The 16441-nt window shown below is 49.4% G+C and overlaps 1 protein-coding gene across 7 annotated transcripts in view; it reads left to right on the forward strand.

Moving 5' to 3' along the window:
- BICRA (BRD4 interacting chromatin remodeling complex associated protein) overlaps nt 1-16441 on the forward strand; it is a 75619-nt gene that overhangs the window by 22583 nt on the left and 36595 nt on the right. The gene's annotated exons all lie outside the window — the stretch shown is intronic.

Here is a 16441-nt window from a genome sequence, read left to right on the forward strand (position 1 = left end):
GGGTATCTGAACTTTATCTGAACTGTGGTTCCCTCATTTACTGGGTAACCTTGAATCAGTGACTTGCCTCTCTGGGCCTTATGGCCTCATCTGTAAAAAGGGAGAAGAGTAGCTGTTTACTCATGTATTCAGCAGGTACTTCCTGCTTTCCTGCCGCGTGCCGGGCACTGTAGTAGATAAAGTAGGTGGCGTTTGTTGCTGTTTGGTCACGAAGCCGCGTCTGACTCTTTTGAGAACCCACCAACTGTAGCCCACCAGGCTGCTCTGTCCATGGGATTTCCCAGGCAGGAATACCGGGGTGGGTTGCCATTTCCTTCTCCAGGGGACCTTCCCGATCCAGGGATCGAACCCGCGTCTCTTGTGTCTCTGGCACTGAGAGGTGGGGTCTTTACCACCAAGCCACCAGGAAAGCCTAGTAGGCAGCATCTTCACCCTCATTTGACCTAGCCTAGGCTCCCACTTCCGGGGTCATGTGGAATTAAATTGAGCACTGTAATGGCCTGTGGTAAACCTCAATTCCTGTTGTCAGCTTGGCTGTTGGCTTCAGCTTTCCTCATGGGTAGAGTAAGGATGCAGGGTTGTCATGAAAGCCTGAGTCACTGTGCTGTACACCTGAAGCTAACATGACATTGTACATCAGCTATAGATCATTTCCGGTAATGGTGGTTTCTAAATGGGCGCGCTTAATTTTGATGTGGTCTTGGGCTGGAGGTGCAACGTGTGTCTTCATCATGGAGTCTGTGTTTCTTTTCAAACTAAGGAACTGTTGTGGCTTAGAACGCATTTTGTGGATATTACACCTCTGTCCTTGAACGTGACCCTGATGCTTCGCAATAGGGTCTTCTGAGCCGGGCACACCTGGTTTACTCTGGGACGTGCAGAGACTCAGTTTCCTTTCGTTCCCTCTCTGGAACTTCAGCAAAAAGGTTCTTCATTTGCCAGGCTGCTGAGTTAACCAGCTTTCATCTGGGGGTGGGGGAGCGGCGTTTATAAGTTAGCACAAGTCATGCTAGCCTCTGTTAACAAATAAGCCCTTTATTCTCCAGTGGCTTAAGTATATTAAACAGCTTAAAAGTATTTTTCTCCCACATGTTATAGACCAAGGAGGGTGTTTCTGTTGGGGCGGCCTCATGTGCATCCATCCAGAGAACCGGGCTCCTTTCCTCGTGTGGCTCTGCCCTCCCCTTAGTCTGTGGGGTCCACTGTAGATGAAGAAGCGTGGAGGGATGTCTTTTGTGCCAGGCCTGGAAAACCCGAGTGTCACTTCTGCCTACATTCTGTTGGCCAGAATTCAGTCACGTGACTACACCCAGCTACAAGGGGTGCTGGGAAATGTAGTCCAGGAAAAGAAAATGGTTGGGTTGGGGGGAATCTAAAACAGTCTTCGCCATATTGGGTGTGTATCTGTAGTTGTCCATGTGGCCAGTGGAATGAGTGGGAAGGCCTCAGATCTGTGGGAGGGGATATCTGGATTAGCTGTTCTCCTCACTTTTGAACCTGTAGTCTCTGATGAGACATATTTCTCACCGTGACCCAGGAGAGATACACGCATATGCCCCTGAAACAAAGTTCTGTGGAACACTTAGCCTAACCACTTTCGAGTCCTTCAGCACTCCGTTTTTCCGATTTTATTCAGTTGTTTTTCCTTCATTGTTTCAGTGATGGTTGAGACCCACTATGCTGATTGCATCACTGCTCAAATTTTGCAACCCACAATTTGAAAAACAATGAAAAAAACAAAAGTAGAAATGTGAAAAAATGTGAACGGTTGGCAACTTCTAGACTCCTGAGAGAGTACCGCCTCGGTCCCCTTATATATCCCAGGCTCAGACCCAGAAGGATGTTGGAGGCATTGAGGCACTCCTGGAAGGTTAGGACACTTAGAACCAAATCCCCTCACTTCCCCTGCTTACCTGTGCACCCCGCTTCCCCATCCTTTCTAATGCCTCCACCCACTTCACAAAGATCTAATTGTTCTTGGTGCCGCTCAGGCACATTCCTCCCCCAGGGCCTTTGCACTCACTGTTCCTCTGTCTGGGGTGCTTTCCCCTCACCTATTTAGCAGGATCCCTCCTCACTTCAGGCTTCCCAGGTGGCTCAGTGAGTGGTCAAGAATCCACCTGCAATGCTAGTGACTTGGGTTCGATCCCTGGGTCAGAAAGATCCCCTGGAGGAGGAAATAGCAACCCACTCCAGTGTTCTTGCCTGGGAAGTCTCATGGACAGAGGAGCCTGGTGGGCTACAGTCCATGGAGTTGCAAAGAGTTGGACATGACCGAACAACGGCTACTGGCCATTATCACCTTGTAGGTGACTGTGTTTACCAGCTTAGCATTTGTTTCTTCCATGAGGGGTCTGCCAGGGCCTGGGGCATAGTTGGTGCTCACTGCATACTCCTGGAGTGAGTGAATGTAATGTTTTTGGTTTTGCTGTTTTTCTCTGCCTGGTGGGAAAGCAGCTTCTCTGATCAGCATTTTGGAAAGGTAGATTGTCCTCTATGGAAAGGGATTCCCAGGAGTGCTATGGAGTCAATAGCTTGAAGCAAGTTGCTTGAAGCAAGAACTTAGTCTGTAGATGATTATTTCATCAAAGGATCATTGAAGGAACCATGCAGGTTGTCCTGTCCCCCTCTGCGGAAGTAACAGTCCTAATCTCACCTCTTAACCAGCTTCACCTCCCTAGGCACGGTAAAGCCAGGGTGGGGGGTGGGAGCCAGGGCTGGGGGAGTGGAGTTGGGTGGGGGTTCCCTCAGGTCCTTTCCCTCCAGCCCCTGGGGCCCGACTTGCTCTGTGTGGATGTTTTCAATTCTTGTTGAAGCAGGAAGGTTCCTCTGTGTGCTGGGTTTTGTGTTTTTGAAGTCTAAAGGCATCATGCCTGTGAGATCAACACTTTACACACTTAAATTCTACAAACCCAGCACATTTCACAGGCCTCTGTGGTTTCTGTGTTTTCTTGCCCATTTTTGGCTTTGGTGGGGTTGGGGCGGGGTGAGTGAAATGAGAGGTTAAAGCTTCGTATTCAGCCCTCATGGGGGCCCTCCGGGATCAACCAGAGGGAGGCGACCCAGGGACCCGCCTTGGCCATGGGGTTCCCACCCGGCTCCCGTAGGGAACCCGGAAAGTACAGCCAGGACTGGAAGCCGGGGTCCAGGTGCTCCCTGTGTGTTTGATAGGGTGGGGGGTGTTGCGTTGAGGGGACAAGCCCTGGGAGGATGTGTGGCCTGGGAAGTGCGGGTTGGGAGTCAGGGTCCTGGTGGGGGTGGCAGTGGGCTGCGTGACCAGTTTCTTCTTTTTTTTTTTTTTTAATTTTTTTAAAATTTCTTTTTTTTTCTTTTTGCCTTTCTTCTTTCCCTTGCTTATTTATTTTTGAATTATTTCTCCCGCACCTCGCAGCATGTGGGATCTTGGTTCCCCCGCCCCCTGCATTGGAAGGCAGAGTCTTAACCACTGGACCGCCAGGGAAGTTCCCCCTTGCTTCAAATTGTGAACAGCTGAATCGAGATAGAGTGCACGCACCACAGAATCCCCCCATTTAAGGAGTATGATTCATTGGTGTTTCGTACGTTCACAGAGCTGTGCAGCCGTCCCCAATCTGGTTCCAGAACGTTTTCATCCTCCCTAATAGAAACCCCAGTTCCCTTAGTTGCTGACCATTTCCCCTGCCCTCCAGCCCCTGGGAACCCCTAATCTGCGCTCTGCCTCTTACAGGCTTGCCTCTTCTGGACGTTTTATATAAACAGAACCCACCACTGTGCGGCCTTTGGGGTCTGACTTCCACGCAGTGTGTTTTCAAGGCTCACCCCTGTTGAAGCATGTCTCGGAGCTTCGTTCCTTTTTCAACACTGAGACACTTGCATACCATTCATTTCTCCCCTTTAGAGCATGTCATTCAGTGGGTTTTAGTACATTCACAGAATTGTGCAACCATCACCACACTCTAGTTCTAGAACAATTTCATCACCCAAAAAGAAACCCTGTACCTATCGTCCCCCAGCCCCTGGCACAAAGCCCCACTTTCTGCCTCTGGGGCTTTGCCTTTTCTAAACATATGAACAAACAGAATCACGCAAGATGGGGTCGTTTGTGTTTGGCTGCTCCCTCTTTGTGTACCGTTTTCAAGGTTCATCCACATCGTAGCATGGATCAGTGCTTCCTCCCTTTTTCTGGCTGAGTAGTATCCCATTGCGCACACGTACTGCATCCGCTTCATCCATCCGTCTGCTGAGGGACATGTGTGTTGTTTCTTGTTTCTGCTTTTTGTCAATTATGAATGAAGCTACTTGGTGGCTGTTTTCTTCAGCCAAGGTGGGAGAGGGTGTTTCCAGCCACCCTCTGCCCAGGTGCCTGCTCTTCCTGTGTGTTCTTATACGTATACAGGCCTCCCCCTCCTCCAGTTCTTCCTGAGTTGTATTTCCCCCTCTCCCAGCCTCAGCCAGTTCAGTTCAGTTCAGTTGCTCAGTCGTGTCCGACTCCTTGCAACCCCATGAATCGCAGCGTGCCAGGCCTCCCTGTCCATCACCAACTCCCGGAGTTCACCCAAACCCATGTCCATCGAGTCGATGATGCCATCCAACCATCTCATCCTCTGTCTCCCCTCCTCCTGCCCTCAATCTTTCCCAGCATCATGGTCTTTTCAAATGAGTCAGCTCTTCACGTCAGGTGGCCAAAGTATTGGAGTTTCAGCTTCAACATCAGTCCTTCCAATAAACACCCACAACTGATCTCCTTTAGGATGGGCTGCATGGATCTCCTTGCAGTCTAAGGGACTCTCAAGAGTGTTCTCCAACACCACAGTTCAAAAGCATCAATTCTTCGGTGCTCAGCTTTCTTTATAGTCCAACTCTCACATCCATACATGACCACTGGAAAAACCATAGCCTTGACTAGACGGACCTTTGTTGGCAAAGTAATGTCTCTGCTTTTTAATATGCTGTCTAGGTTGGTCATAACTTTCCTTCCAAAGAGTAAGCATCTTTTAATTTCATGGCTGCAGTCACCATCTGCAGTGATTTTGGAGCCCAGAAAAATAAAGTCAGCCAGTGTTTCCACTGTTTCCCCATCTATTTGCCGTGAAGTGATGGGACCGGATGCCATGATCTTAATTTTCTGAATGTTGAGCTTTAAGCCAACTTTTTCACTCTCCTCTTTCACTTTCATCAAGAGGCTCTTTAGGAAATCATTCCCAGGGAGCCCTGGGCAGCCCTACAAGGCAGCTCTGCTCTCCTTGCTAAGTCTCAGCCATGCCTGCCCCCGCCCCCCATCCCCAGAGGGGACAACCTGATCCTTCTATTACAGTCTCAGAGCAGATGTGTGGGGACAGGGCCACGCTTAGGAAACCGATTTTCTTTGGAGGTTAAAAACATTAAAAAAATAAATAAAAAATAGGAAACAACGTGCCCAAGTGTAAAACTCAAATAACATCAAAGATTTTTAGTGAAAAGCCTTCCTTCCCCCCTACCCCCGCCCCCCCCCACCGTCTCCCAGCCATCTGTACCCACGTCCTCTTCCTGGAGGTAAATGGTTATGGTTTGGGAGCCTCTTTTTAAACAGACATTCTGCCTGTGTTAGCATCTCTGTCTCTCCCCGCCCCCCACTTTCACTTCACACCCCCCTATTTTTTAAGGTACTAATGGCAAGTTATTCTAACACTGTTTTGCCCTTTGCTTTTAATAATATATCCTGGAGTTAATATAGTATTAATTTTTAATAATATATCCTATATATAGAATATATAATAATATATGTATATATGCTATATAATAATATATCCTAACTTGTCAAATTCTGTGTCTTTCTTAGTTGTGTAGTATTTATTCCACTGCTGCTGCTAAGTCGCTTCAGTCGTGTCCGACTCTGTGCAACCCCATAGACGGCAGCCCAGCAGGTTCCCTCATCCCTGGGATTCTCCAGGCAAGAACACTGGAGTGGGTGGCCATTTCCTTCTCCAATGCAGGAAAGTGAAAGTGAAGTCGCTCAGTCGTGTCCGACTATTAGCAACCCCATGGACTGCAGCCCACCAGGCTCCTCTGTCCATGGGATTTTCCAGGCAAGAGTACTGGAGTGGGGTGCCATTGCCTTCTCCCTTTAGTCCACTGGAGGACCCTAACTTACTGAAACTAGTCCCCTTCTGCTGGACACTTTGGTTCCAGGCTATGACAAACAAGACTACAGTGAGGCACTATGTGTACAACTGTTGATTTGCATCAATGTGAGTGTGTGTGTGTGTGTGTGTGTGTGTGTATGCACTTAGTCGCCCAGTTGTGTCCAACTCTGCGACCCCATGGACTGCTGTGTCCATGGATTCTCCAGGCAGAAGACGAGTGGTTTGCTCTGCCTTCTCCAGGGGATCTTCCCAACCCAGGGATTGAAGCCAGGTCTCCAGCATTGCAGGCTGATTCTTCACCAGCTGAGTCATCAATGTGAGTAGAGTATAAGTTAAAATCCCATAGGTGGAATTGCTGGACAAAGGATGTGTGCAGTGGGAAAAAAAAAAGTTATTAATGAAAATTTCCAAATGTACACAGAACTAGAAAAGACAGTATAACGAACCCTCTGTTACTTATTCCCAGGTTCCATAGATCAAGATCTGTCCACGCTTTTCTTGGAGGGGGGCATTCCATGCAGTATGTGAGATCTTAGTTCCCTGACCAGGGATCAGGCCCATATTCCCTGCATTGGAAGTGCAGTCTTAACCACTGGACCACCAGGGAAGTCCGAAACTGCTCTCTTGACCAGCTGGAGTTCTTCCTTCAAAGGAGTACTGTGCTGGGCTGGACGTCTTGTTCTGCTTCCAGCGGCTGGCGTGTTCATTTTTTGACAATCCATTACGGTTCTAAAATGAGCATCTGGGGAGATGTGTGATGTCAATAAAAAGTTAAAGGAAAACACAGTCTCTTAACATGCAGCAAGTAATGCAAGATCATTAGAAGAAATAAAAGAGGAGGGAGGGCAGGGAGGGGGAAGAAATTGGAATGTACAGAGTTCCAGAAACGCCGAGAACACAAAATGGACTTCTTGTCCTGTCTCCGGGGTAGAAAAGCCTTATTCACATTTTGGCACCTTTCCTCCCCATCAATCTGCTTTTCCTTTTGCCCTTGGGACAGTCATTCTTGCACAGTTGACAAGAGTGACATATTTTGAGAGCTGAGGCCAAGAGCAAATTTCAGGAGGTCAAACTCAGTGCAGGGGTGTTTGGGGAGCTGGCCAAGTGGGTGTCTCATGGGTGGGGTGTGCGCACTGAGAGTTAGTGCCCCCTGAGCTGTTCCCAGGGGAGAGGCTCAGAGGCTGTGTCCTTGAGGTGAGCAGGCAGCGTTGGGTCCCTGCTGGAACTGCCCCTAGATCTCCAGGGCTCCTCACGAATGCTCTAAACCCAAAGCGGAACACGTAAGAGGCTGGTAGCGTCACACTTAACAGTTTCTAAGTTTTTCATTTTTTTAATCTTATGACTAAGAACAACCTGGGAAGACATTATCATTCCCATTCTTTTTTAAATGCATTTTGTTTTTGGCTGCGCTGTGCCTTCCTTGCTGTGTGCGGGCTTTCTTAGTTGTGGGGGGTGGTGGGGGCTAATCTCTAGTTGCGATGTCATTGCAGTGGCTTCTCTCGTTGCGGAGCATGGGCTCTGGAGCATGCGGGCTTCAGTAGTTGGGGCTCACAGGCTTAGTTGCTCCGAAGTATGAAGAATCTTGGTTCCTAGACCAGGGATAGAACCTGACCCTCTGCAGTGGAAGCACGGATTCTTAACCACTGGACGGCCAGGGAAGTCCCTGTGTTTTATCGTTTGAAACCTGAGCCTGGGGATTTGGGAATAGTAGTTACTCCTGATGATAACACATACTCCTCTAAGACAGCCTCGGCACCCCGGTCTTGTACTCTACACGTGTTCATTCATTTAATCCTCGTACAACACCGTGGAGGTGTTATGGTTCCCTTCAGAAGTGGAAACTGGGGTGCAGAAAGAAATGACTTGGCCAAGGTCACACCGGTGCTTAGAATCAGAGTGGGATCTGAACCTGGGCAGTCTGGGCACATCTGAAGAAACAGTTCACCTGTTTAACTACGGCCACCACAAGCCTGTGTGTGTGCTTAGTCACTCAGCTGAGTCTGACTCTTTGCAACCCCATGGACTGTAGCCCGCCAGCCTATGTGGAACTAAAAAGAGACCCCTTTCTTATGACCCTTTACTGCCATCTGTCAGAAAATTGTCCTTATGTATATATACATGAATCTACAGTGTCCTAAAATAGGAATGCCCCACCCTCCCTGGCCAGGGTTGTGCAGTGTACGACCTACACAGCTGTACATGGTTAGCCAAGCTTTAGCCAGTATTTCCCAAATGTTTACTTCAGAGACAGACAATAAGCAAGGAAGTCAGTAAAAGATTTACTATGTCAGGTGTCAGTAAGTTTCCTAACAAAGATAAAGCAGGAGAAGGAGGGATCAGGGTGCAGAAGATTGGGGCTGCACTTCTAAGGCAGGGGTCAGAGCCGGCAAGGTCACCACGGAGGCGACATTTGAATAGAGAGACCTGGGGTTGAGGAGGCCCGTGTTGCTGGAGCTGAGTGGACACAGGAGAGAGGAAAGGGGATGTGGGCAGAGGGAGCAGGGGAAGTTCCTGAGGGGCCTGGTGGGTCACAGAGAGGACTTGACTTTGAATGAGACCAGAACTCTGCTTGGACTCTGAGGGGAGTGGGTACGGGGGGTGATTTGGGTTCAAACCAGGTCCCTGAACTGGGGATGGGGGCAGGGAGACCCGTGAGGAGGCTGCTGAAGAAATTCAGGCATAATGTGGGTTTGGGGAATGTTCACTGATTTTGAATTGAGTGAAGGAATGATTTTGGCAAAGAAGCAGGCAGTCTTTGCTGGCTCAGAGGTGCAGGGGAGAGGGCTGGAGGTCTGTCCCAGCCATACCCTCCCCCACCAGTCTGGTCTCTCCTGTTTCTGCCTCCCAGAACAAGCAGGGACTCCTGAGGACCCAGCCCCCTAACAACCCAAAGCCCGGCTTCCAGGCAGACCCGCTCTGTGACCTGGGGCATGTTCTGGGGGGGGCGTTGCCTCAGGGTTCATTCTGTAAAATGGGGAAAATCAAGTGACTGGGTGTGGTCACCCGTGGGATTTTAGTTCCTGGCCTGGGATTGAACCCGTGGCCCCTGCAGTGGAAGTGCAGAGTCTTAACTGCTGGACTCCCAGGGAAGTCCCTACTTTTCTTTTTAAATTGCGAAAGAGAGGGTTCATACAGAAAAGTGGAAAACGTGTTCCATCCAGCAATGAGAAGATAACACTCTCACGGTTATTTTTTTAAATAACTTTATAGAGCTTCAGTTCATACACCACACAGTTTACCCATTTAAAATGTCCAACTCTGGTTTCCGTACATTCGCAGAGATGTGTAACCCTCACCATAATCTGTTTAGAGCATTTTCATCACCCCCAAAATAAACCCTGTGCCCCTGGGCCATCACCCTTCCCCCAGCTGCGCTACTTTCCATCCCCACCCTGCTCTACTTTCTGCCTCTCTGGATTTGTCTGTTCTGGACATTTCATGTAAAGAGAATCATGGAGTATATGGTCTTTTGTGCCTGGCTTCTTTGCTTGGCATGCTGGCTCCTTGGTTCATCCACGTCATAACATGTGTCAGCGCCTCATTGCTTTTTGCGACTGAGTAATGTTCCATCACTTGGCTGGACCACGTTTTGCTTCTCCGTCCACCGGGTGATGGGTATTTGGATTGTTTTCACTGTTTGGCTGTTATGAATAATGCTCCTGTGAACATCTGTACACCTGTTCTTACGTGGCCTTGTTTTCAGATTTTCTGGGTAGCGTACCCAGGAGTGGAATTGCTGGGTCATAAAGTAACTGTTTAACCCTTTGAGGAATTGCCAGACTGTTTCCGACACCGATTCTAACTCCATAGTTAGAATGGGTGTGTACTTTGTGTATGAAACCGTACAGTGGTGTTTTCTTTCAGCATAATGTTTGTGAGATGCTTCTGTGTTATGGGTACCAGTAGCTTGTTCCTTTTGTATTGCTGTGTAGTATTCCATTGTGTGGACGAACCACAGCATATTCATGCATTCCATTGATGGGCATCTGGGTTGTTTCCAGTTAGAGGGTGGTGTGAACATTCTAGAATGTTCTATATCTGCCCCATTATTCACAAGGGTGGAATTAAGAATAGCCCCTGGCTTCTTATGGTGATAGGTAGAAATTGTCTGTAGGCTCTCCTCCCTTGACAGAGGTGTGCTCCACATATCATGTTCTAGAATCCTCCTTCCTAGGTGAGGATTGAAACCCATCATGGCAGACCTCGCTGCTGTTGTGGCTCTTCAGCCTCTGCTCTGCGGACTGGAGGAATGTCCTCTTCCACATTGCCCATGAACAAGCCATCCACGATGCCCATGGAGCTGCCTGAGGGTCTGGCCCCAGAGGACAGCATCCTGACCAGCTTGATGGGGTTCATTCGGGCGGTGTCTCTGCACACATTCTGCACACTTGTCTGGAGTTTTTGTTGTCTTCTGTGTTGGGGTGGCTCCTGACATTTGGGGCAGAAGCCACTGGTGTAGACTGACCAGATTATTTTGCCTCCTGGGTTGCTGTGCTGGGCGGGGGCAGGTGGAGCATCTCCTACTCCCCGCCCCACCCCCTCCCCCCCCCCCACACCGCGACCCTGTCCTGGAGAGATGCACCCACCTCCCCTCTCTTTCCCTCTCGTTTTCTTTCTCTTTCTTTGAGCTGCTCTCTGTAGCATTGGCCCCATCAGACCCTCTACTCAATTCCCCCTTCTCTGATCCGCTTTCTGTGCTGAGGCCCAATTTCCCCCCTCCCCCACCCATGACCTTTCACCCCTCCCATCTGCCACTGACAAGTTCCCTCTGGGTCCCTGCTGTCATCCCCGTGGCCAGTCCCCCATTCCAAGCCCAGCCCCACAGGTCCCTTGTCTGCCTGTGGCTGTATGCTGCCCCCGCCACCATGCCCTCCCCGCATCACCTCTGTTCAGCATCAGCTGTGACCCCTGAGAAGGTCCCCCTCTGACTTTCAGTCCCTGTTTACACGGAAGGAACAAAACAGCTGGCGCTTACCCCTCCCAGCCAATATCTATCAGGCGATAGATAAGATCAATCACAGTCACACGTGAGATGGTGATCAGAGCTTTGAAGACAAGCACAGCGGGGCAGAGGGAGGTGGAAGTGCTGGGTGAGGGGGTGGGGCCCATAGCTGTCCACAGAATGCGGAGCATCTCTGATCTGGTGCACAGGTCCAGAGGCAGGCTTGTGCCTGATGCCTTGGAGAGATGTGGAGCAGACTGATGTGGCTGGAGGGGACTGAAGGAGGGAGAGAGAGGGTGGGAGGCGAGGCCAGAGGCAGGATGGGGGCAGAAGGTCACGGGAAGAACTTAGGTTTTGAGTGAGGCAGGCGTCACAGGAGGGCCCTGATGTCCTTCTTCTGTCCCAGGACTCCACCCAGGACACCCCATAACACTGATGACATTACATGTCCTTCATGTCTCCTTAGACCTCCCTCTCCTGGCTGTGACGGTTTCTCAGACTTTCCTTCCTTTTGGTAACCTTGACATTGAGGGGGACTGCTGGTCAGGAGTTTTGGAGAACGTGCCTCTCTAGGGATTTGTCTGATTTTTTTTCCTCGTGATTGAGCTTCCCTGGTGGCTCAGCTGGTAAAGAATCTGCCTGCAGGAAGACCCAGGTTCGATCCCTGCATTGGGAACGTCTCCTGCAGAAGGGAACAGCAACGTACTCCTGTTTTCTTGCCTGGAGCCTGATGGGCTGCAGTCCACAGGGTCACAAAGAGTCAGACACACCTGAGCAACATTCTTGTGATTACACAAGGGCCTAGGGGTTTAGGAAGAAGACTGCAGAGAGGAAGTGCCCTTGCCCTTCCCATCTTATCACATCAAAGGTACATACAGTCAACTTGACTTATAGGTTGATGCTGACCTTGATTGTCTGGCCAGGCCACAACAACTTTTGAGTCTACACTTTTGGCAGTAAAAATGGTAAACGTGTGCCTTATGCGTATCTATTTACATGCGTCCATTCATTTTAGGGCTTGCAACCCTCTGATGTAGGTGCTACTTTCAATCTCATTTTACAAGGAAAGAAACTGTAGGGAAGGAAAACAGGGAGGTTGAAGTAACTTGCCTGAGGTCACAGGTCAGTTAAGTGGCAGAGGTGGCATTTGAACCCAGAGGATCTGTTTCCAAAGTCCAGGCTGTTAAGCGTCACCTGCTTATCATAAGACAGGTAAGGAAGATTTTTTTAAAAATCAAACATGTTAAATAATGTTATATTTATCAGTAGTCAGCATTAATGATAAAAACTGAAGTCTGAAAACAAGTCTGTATTTTGAATAATGTTCTTGACAATAAAGTTTCAGTCAACTTTTTGTCAGTTCTGCTAAAAACATCACTGATTTTATTATTAACGTGGTTTAGAAAAAGCTTACGGGGCTTCCCTGGTGGCTCAGACATTGAAGAATCTGCCTGCAATGCAGGAGATTTGGGTTCAATCCCTGGGTTGGGAAGATTTCTCTGGAGAAGGGAGTGGCAACCTACTCCAGTATTCTTGCCTGGAGAATTCCATGGACAGAGGAGCCTGGCAGGCTACATACAGTTCATGTGGTCGCAAAGAGTCAGATACAGCTGAGTGACTCTCACACACACATACACACACACACACACACACACACACACACACAGAAAGAGCTTACAGTGGGAACAGAACTGTCTACTTACTGCTTACATTAATTTTCTTTTCCTTTTTTGAGTTAATATTCACATGTCATGAAGTTAGCAATTTGGGGATGAAGAGACAAATTAGGAGTTTGGGATTAACATATATACACTACTATATATAAAAGGTTAACAACAGGACCTCCTGTACAGCACAGGGAACAATAGTCAATATTTTGAAATAACCTATAAGGGAAGAAAAATAATCTATGTAAATATAAAAAACTGAATCACTTTGCTGTACACCTGAAACTAACAAGATTGTAAATCAGCTGCTGCTGCTGCTGCTGCTAAGTCGCTTCAGCCGTGTCCGAGTCTGTGCAACCCCATGGACTGCGGCCTACCAGGCTTCTCCGTCCATGGGATTCTCCAGGCAAGAGTACTGGAGTGGGTTGCCATTTCCTTTTCCAATGCATGAAAGTGGAAAGTGAAAGTCAAGTCGCTCAGTTGTGTCCGACTCTTAGCGACCCCGTGGACTGCAGCCTACCAGGCTCCTCCATCCATGGGATTTTCCGGGCAACAGTACTGGAGTGGGGTGCCATTGCCTTCTCCCGTAAATCAGCTATATGTCAATTAAAATTTTTTTAAACTATACAAGTCAGCGGCTTTTAGTTACACTAGTAATGTTAAACAGTCTTTGTCTCTATCTAGTTTCTGCCTACCCATCCATCTAGGATAATTTCCCTTGCCCAAAAGGAAGCCGTACGCCCGTTAAGCAATTTATCCCCATTTCTCGTCCCCGAAGCTCCTCAGTTCAGTTGCTCAGTTGTGTCTGACTCTTTGCGACCCCATGGACTGCAGCATGCCAGGCCTCCTTGTCTCTCACCAACTCCTGGAGTTTACTCAAACTCATGTCCATCGTGTCGGTGATACCATGCAACCTTCTCATCCTCTGTTGTCCCCTTCTCCTCCCGCCTTCAATCTTTCCCAGCATCAGGGTCTTTTTCAGTGAGTCGGTTCTTTGCATCAGGTGGCTAAAGTATTGGAGTTTCAGCTTCAGCATCAGTCTTTCCAGTGAATATTCAGGACTGATTTCCTTTAGGATGTACTGGTTGGAATTTGCTTTCTGTTTTTATGGGTTTACCTGGACATTACATATCAATGGAATCATATGATATGTGACCTGCTGTGTCCACAGATTATTATTTTCAATCTCCTGGTTTCTTTGTGAGTACTTTTTTATGCCTTCTGTCTCTCTGTGAGGATAGTTTTGTTAAAGGCTGGCAGTGTGATATACGTCAGCTTACTGAAGGATGCGTCGTCCAGCAGAGGGACATCACAATCTCTGCTTTGGGCACCTTGTGCTTTTCCGAGGCGTCTTGCTATCTGGACTGCCCCTCACATCCTACACAGTGTCAATCCGTGTATTGATTACCTGTCCAGCTGAATACGTTTTATCTCTGAGATTAGGGAATAAATTGAAATTGACATTCTACTGATGAAATAGAACGGAGCCCAGGTCGAGAGCCAGACCACATGTGGACGTCTGGTGTGAGACCAGAGTAGCCACTGGTCTCATTGATGGGAAAGGAGAGACTTAATAAGCCAAGCTGGGGACCAAAAGCTCATTTGGAAAGAGACGAAATGGGGTGGGTCCATTTGGAGAAAGAAATGGCAACCCACTCCGGTATTCTTGCCTGGAGAATCCCACGGACAGAGGAGCCTGGTGGGCTACTGTCCACGGGGTCGCAGAGAGTCGGACACAAGCAACTGAGCACCCTAACACACACCATATACCCCCAGGTGGTTTAAGGATTCAGAGTCAGATCTAAACTGTGAATCTCAGTTTAGCCTTTGGGGAAAGGCCAGACTCTGAAATAAGATACACAGAGAGCTGCTGGGTGAGGAGGATTTGGAGGTCTTGCTTGTCTCAGCTATTCCTCTCTGTCTAGACACTGAGCAGCCCCGCCTGCTTTTGCCCCAGGTGGGAGGTCAATCCCTCTGCTAATAAGATAATTAATAGCTTTGGGACCATCAGAATACCTTAAGGAGAAATGGCCTTAACTGGAAGGTGCTAGGTCAACCAAGAATACTGATACAAGAGGGCGTGTGAGGGCTTCTCGTCCTGCCTGGCTGCCCACTTTCAGCTGCTCTACCCTCCCATCCGTCTCAGCTAACAGCGGGCCCTCGACTCTGCTCGTCCCCATACCTCCTGGCCAGTCCATCCGCAGACCCTGTTGCCTTGCCGTCATTCCACCATCCAAGCACTTTTTACCTCTTCTCCTGTCACCATTCTTGTCACCATTCTCTTCCCTGGTGGCTCAGTGGTAAAGAATCTGCTGCAATGCAGGAGGCCCCAGGTTCAATCCCTGGGTCGGGAAGATCCCCTGGAGAAGGGCATGGCAACGCGCTCCAGTATTCTTGCTTGGAGAATTCCATGGACAGAGGAGCCTGGCGGGCTACAGTCTATGGGGCTGCAGAGAGTCAGACACGTCTGAGCGACTGACTCTTTCACCTGTCACCATTCTGTGCTCTCTGGGCTCTCTACTCCCATCCTCCTCTCTTGCAATCCACTCTCCACTCTGCAGCCAGAAGGATCCAGTGAAAGCCCAAGTCCAGTCACCTCCCTGGACTCATGCAGAATAAAAACCCAAGGCCTCCATGGCTTGTCCTCATCACCTGTCTGACCCCACCTCCTTGACCTCGCTTCAGCTCCTTGCAGTTGCTTAAGCGTCCCCAGCACATTTCTGCCACAGGACCTTTGCATCTGCTCTGCCTTCTGCTCAGAACGCCCTTCCCCATTTGCCTAACCCGATCCTTATCTTCTGCGCATCAGCTCAGACTCCCTTCCTCGTGTGGACACCCTGACCACTAAAAATGCACCCCAGCCACCCCCACCCCCTCCCCACATCACCTTTCTCCTGCATCCTGTTTTTCTCCATTCAGCACAGTGTCTGTTTCGTGATCTGGCTCCTGCCCTAGACCACGCCAGGAGAGCAGGGATGTCTGCTGTCCCTGCTGCTGTCTCCCCAGCACCGCTTTGTTAGGGGTAGCAGAGCATCCTGAGAAAGGGAAACCACGTGACCTTCAGGGCATGCATCTTGTTGGCCCTGGAGTGGGGAGCTGAGTTGAGAAAGGACTCTAGAAGAAGCAGGAGACTGAGGCTGGTTCAGCCTTCTAGCTGGTGAGCACAGACAGGGCTAGAGGGACCATGCTGCCCATGACTGGGCTTCCCAGGTGGCGCTCACGGTAAGGAACCCGCCTGCCAATGCAGGAGACATAAGAGATGTGGGTTTGATCCCTGGGTCAGGAAGATCTGGAAAAGGGCGTGGCAGCCCACTGCAGTATTCTTGCCTAGGAAATCCCATGGACAGAGGAGCCTGCTGGGCTACAGTCCATAGGGTCGGAAAAGAGTCGGACACAACTTAGCAACTAAACAACAACAGAGGAGGGTGCAGACATTTGTTAAGAAACAGGATGGAGTGTAGCATCTTGAAGCCAGGATTGTAAACTCGTGGCTGGCTCAGGATCTGCCCACCCAGCTCCCCGCCCCTTCCTGGCGTGGGCCTCTGGCTCACACTTCTCAGGACTCGCCCGTATTTCTGCCTCAGTCATCATGTGGGAGAAATCAGGCCATGATTAGGAAGGCTCCCTCCAAGTTCAGGGAGAAAAGAGTTTCTGCTGGGGAAAGGAAGGGAGGTCATGCCAGCAGATGGCCAGATTCCCAGCGTTTTCATGAGCACTGGAAATGGGGCAGG

This window comes from Bos javanicus, chromosome 18 (assembly GCF_032452875.1).
Source record: "Bos javanicus breed banteng chromosome 18, ARS-OSU_banteng_1.0, whole genome shotgun sequence".
Classification (NCBI taxonomy): Eukaryota; Metazoa; Chordata; class Mammalia; order Artiodactyla; family Bovidae; genus Bos; species Bos javanicus.